Genomic DNA, 5552 nt, shown 5'->3' on the forward strand with positions numbered 1-5552 from the left:
TGAGTTGTCAGCGTCTTTGAGTCCAGGGAGCTCTGAGGGCAGCTGCTGGACTATCAGGTAAGTCCATCTCTTCCATTATCATTATCATTATCATCAACATATTATTATCATTAAGATTAATTATGGCTGCTCATTCCAAAAGACTCCGAAGTTAGGTATGCAAGCACAGTGCATAAAAAAAAGTTCCTGGACTGGCAAGTGGAAAACAGAGAGACTGTGCGATCTTATCAGCATTGCAAAGTAAATAACTAGGACAGGAAGCTGTTGTCTCTGTTCAGAACCAGCTGAATAGATTTGAACTTCTTAAATTAGGAACTTCATACTTGAATATTCTTTTGACATTTCTGTGTCTGAGGAAGACCAAGTTTAAGTTGCCAGCACAGTGTCTTCTTAGACTGAAATGTTCTCATATTGGTTTCTCTGTATTGCTATTTATGATGTTGGAATCATAAATTCCAGGCAATACTCATTATAAAGAGATATTATTAACTAAAGGTGTGGGGGAAAAAGCAAAATTAGGATAATATTTACCACAGTATAATTAGGTAGCTCACTATATTATTTTAATTATTTCATTAAAATATTATGAACATTTATAAAATGTTCTTATAAATGCTCATTATTTATAAATTATAATTGCAAACTTAATTATAAATTCAAAACCATATAAACATTTTAATACAACGGTCCACCCTGTATCCAAATTATTTATACTGTATCACAAATGTTTTTTTTTTCTGCTTTTGTTAAATGGTATTTTTGGAAGGTTATTAGGAGTGCTCTATCCCACGTAAGTAGGCTAATCCTTCAATTAAATGCTAAGAATTAAGCATTGGCAGTTTTTAACTAGGGAATTTAGTTTACCTTTGGAAGTGTAAAGAACATGCTCATCTTCTAACAACAGCAGTTTAAATATTTCCATCCATAAAGTGTCAAACTAAGAGTTGCAATCCTCTGTTTAATGAACAAAGGCACCAAGAATAGAAATGGCAATCCTATTTCAATCCTTAAGCAAGTTTTCTGCAATCAGGTGCCCTCCAAGTGTTCTGGATTACAATTCTGCCCCAATCAACAGTTTACAATGATCAGAGATGGTTCAAGTTTGAGATCGGACACATGGCTGAGAGTAAGGGTGTAGAAGTAATTCCAACTCTTCAAAACAACCCAATTCTTGTGACAGTCATATCTAAAGTTTTGATGCCCCCTCCCACTAAAAGACAAAAGTAGCTGTCATTTAGGGCTGGTCGTGATCTATGATCTGCAATCTGTTTGTGGAAAGCCTTGAAAGTCTGTTCTTTGATCTGCTGTGTGGTAATAGGTACAATGCCAATACTGGAACTTGCCAAGATGAGTCAACAAAAATAGAAGACCTTAACTATTAGAGATTAAAAGTCTGCCCATAAGGATGGATTGTTTTGCCTAAGAGCAAAAGAGGTCAGGGATGTAAAAAGAGTTTAATCGTTTTTAATAGTCTGGGATCTATCCAGTCCTGGAAATGAGTTCCCCAATAGAGTAGGTGATGTTGGACTTCCAAGTTACGGAACCCTTTATGAAAACTGGAAGCCTTCAGCTTTCCCCACTAGTTTAGGGAGAGAATAGGGAGAAATCATTCCTGTTTGATATGTTGGATTCAAAGTCGGAGGGAGCAATATTTTTTTAAAAACATATAAAATTAAATGCTAAAAATATTAATGGAATTCCTGAAGGAATAGCCAAAGAGATGGAAGGGAAAAGTTATCTTTTGCCTGGGTTTTAGTCTCTTGGGAAATTTATTGGTTTAGGATGTTATAAAAAACTTTCTATCAGCAAGAGCAATTCAACAGTGGAACCAACTACTCAGAGTTGGACTCCCCTTTGCTGGATGTGTTCAAGTGGAGCCTACACTGCCATCAGCCTGGCATGTTTTAATTGGATTCCTACACTGAGCAGGGGGAAGGCTTAATGATCTTCTAACTCTATGATTCTAGCACACCTTAAATCTTGTGTCATATTCTCCTGAGGGATCACAATCTTTTTGTTCCACCTTTTTGTTTCTTGCTATGTATCCAAATTATTCTTTATTCATTTTTCTAGGCAAAATATGTAGTGTATAATAAACACAGGAATACCCTAGGTACTCCTGTGTAATACAGGGATACACTAGGATCCTGTCTAGGTTATTCTACTGCTGTTCTGCATCTTCCTGCTTCTTATATGATAGAAGGAAGTCCTTAATTAAAATCCACTTGATCAAAACAAACAAACAAACTCTGAAGGCAGCTGCCCTTTGGATTCAAGATAAGGTATTTTGTATTTCTGCCCAATTTTTTATACTGAGTTCATAACAGAGAGGATTTTCCACAGAAGGATCTGCTTGTTGCAATAAAAAACTGAAGATTTTGCAACAAGTTAAAAATGACAAAAGCTTTTGTAGGCTAAAGAACATCTCATTATGCAGCCTTTCTCAACTTTTTACCCCAGAAGAACCCTTGAAATACTTTTCAGGTCTGCATAAAAATTGCAAAAAATATTAAACTTCACAACACAGTTCACTTCTAACCTACACAATCCATATTCCATGTTTACGGTAGTAGGCCAGCAACTGAGTCATGGCGAGTAAAATTCCCATCAGTGTGAGTTACAGCATTAAGTAGTGCGCAAAGTAAAAAAAAATGGTTATTTTTTTCAATCTTATTCTCTTGTGGAACTGCTAATGACCACTCATGGCACTCTAGGGTTTAGCGGAACCCCAGTTGGGAAAGGCTGCAATGACCAGGCTCAAATTATCCTACTACAGACACATTATGTAAGACCTAGCTCTCTGGAGAAGGCTCTGATGCTGGGAATATATTTCACTGATTACAGAAAGGCCTTTGACTGTGGCAATGTCAAGTTGTGGAATATCCTTAGGAAAATGGGAATCCCAGAACATCTCATTCTTCTCATGTTAAGCCTATACACAGAACAGGAAGCCATAGTCTAGATGCAACATGGTGAAACAGACTAGTTCTAGGTTGGCAAAGGAATGAGACAAGGTTGTATACTCTCCCCTTATTTATTCAACCTGGATTGGAAGATGAGCATGGTTTTAAAATTGGAGGAAGAAACATCAATAACTTGCGCTATGCTGATGACAATATTCTGATAGCTAAAAGTGAAAATGACCTGCAAGCTCTAATAATGAAAGTCAAGGAGCATAGTTAAAAATGAGACTTAGTTAAATATAAAGACTGAACTAATGACAGCAGGTTAGTTAGAACTGACAGTTAAGATAGTGAAATGGTAGATGCTGTAGCTTTTGCCTTTTAGGATTGACTAACAGCAGTAAAGGAACCAACAGTCAAGAAATGCACCACAGATAAGCACTTGGTAAGATAGCAGTGAAGACCTTGGGAAAGATATTCAGATGCCAGGATGTGTCTATACCTACAAAAATCAGAATCGTGCCATGGCATTCCCTGTGACACTCTATGGAAGTGAAAGTTGGACTTTGAGGTTAGAAAGAGTGTTGATGCTTTTGAACTTCAGTGTTGGAGAATACTGTGGACAGCTAAGAAAACAAACCAATGGAACATTGAACAAATCAACCCAGAGTTCTCACTCGAGGCACATGTGACTAGGCTCAAATTATCCAGCTTTGGACAAATTATGTGAAGATACTTTCTCTCTGGAGAAAGTTCTAATGCTGGGAAAGGTAGAAGGAAAGAGAAGAAGAGGACGACTAGCAGCAGGGTGGAGGGACTCAGTTATAGTGGCGATGGGTGCACCATTGGAAGACCTGAAGGGCCAGGTTGGGGCCAGATCATGCTGGAAAAGGCCAATCTATGTGGTCCCTAAGAGTTGAACCTTACTGGATAGCACATAATCAGTAAATTGAAGTATCTAGTTCTGGTCTCAGAATAAAACATCTTCATAAAGCTCATGTCACAGTCCTATTTTAAAATGTCTTTATTCAGTCATGTTTCTAGATCTTTGCAAATTTAACAACTGGAGCCCGAGGGGCTTCCCACCCCCTCCAACTATTTCCTTTTTTGTGTCATGTCATTTAGATTGTAAATCTAAGCACAGAAACTATTGTTTATTGTTGAATGCGCTGAACAACAATATTCTGACTGATCTGGCTTAATGACTAGTTTTCATTGATATTCTAGTATATCTTGCAATCCTATACTCTGGGCATAAGTTGCACTGAATGCAGTGGAACTTCTATTATGATATAGACTTGCAATTTTAAACTAACTGTATTTATGGTCCTCATATATACCAAGTCACCATCCAGGGACTCTCTGAAGCTTAAGTAAAGTATAAAACCAAATATAATATCCACAGTAATGCAATTATAAAACAGTAAAATACCACCTCCCAAACAGAAAACTCCTTACACCAAAACGTATTCATATAATTTGACATCCAAGTGACTTGTAAATTCTATACCTATTGCTACAAAAATATTCAGGATTTTGCAAGTGTTCCAAAAGAGCAAGAGTAAAATGCAAGTAGTGACAAAGAATTGGACATGGACATTTCGGACACATCCTTATGTAAAAAGTCCCAATAGAAAACTACTAGAATACCTCGGCAGCACTTAGCTGAACTTGATAAGACAAGCAGGGTCAGATCTAGTTAGTACTTAGACGGGAGACCACCAGGAAATCCCAGATTTAGACAAAACTAGGACACTAGAAAAACATCCTGCCAAATAACAAAGCATTTCTATGTTGTGGCCATGAAAACTACATGAACTGGTCCATGAAGTCATCAGCCTCATTTAAAGGAAACTTTATTCTTCACAATTAAAAATTCCCAGTGGAAGACCATCAAAATACAAAGATTTTATATGTGTCATCCTAATCTTCATTTAATGAAGCAACTAAAATGAAGCAAAACCATCAGGCCCCCTCCAAAACCCCACGTACAACCAATCCTACACGGAAAATAAAGCCATTTTTTCTTCTAAAGTGAAGGCATCTAGGACAGCACTGAATATACTTGCTTTACGTTTGGATGTTCTCCTCCCACTTCCATTAAACCATTTCATTCTTTTGGGTGGATTTTGATACCATAAGCTGAGTTAGTTAGCATGTATTCAGGTTACCTTTCCTTTTCTCCTGACAGGATTTTGGCTTAGACCTTCCACCTGGACCGGCCGCTTTTCAGAGGCCAAGGACTACAACTCCCATCACTCCCCACCCCACACGATGCTGCTGGCGGGTATGATGGGCCCACGCCAGTTAAGAGAAGCGAGCCACCCACACTTTATTTTGCCGATCGACCCTCCCCGCAGCTGCCACATGCATGGTGAAAACTGTTTTACAGTAGTTAATGCTTATTAATTAATTATCATGGAAACGTTTCTTTCAGCGCGGAAAAGATACGGAGCGCCCGCCGCAACCAAGTCCGAAATGACCGCTCCGCCGGTCCCGCCCACTTGGCTCGCTTTCTGGGCGGGGCTTGAAGGGGGAGGGCCGAGGACGACACGCCCTCTGCGAGCAAGCTGCCGTGCTCTTTGCCCTTTGGCCGGGGGACGCACCGCCCTTCTGGCGCCAGGGCCAATCAGCGAGCGCCCTGTTGGC

This window comes from Candoia aspera, chromosome 2 (genome assembly GCF_035149785.1).
Source record: "Candoia aspera isolate rCanAsp1 chromosome 2, rCanAsp1.hap2, whole genome shotgun sequence".
Lineage (NCBI taxonomy): Eukaryota > Metazoa > Chordata > Lepidosauria > Squamata > Boidae > Candoia > Candoia aspera.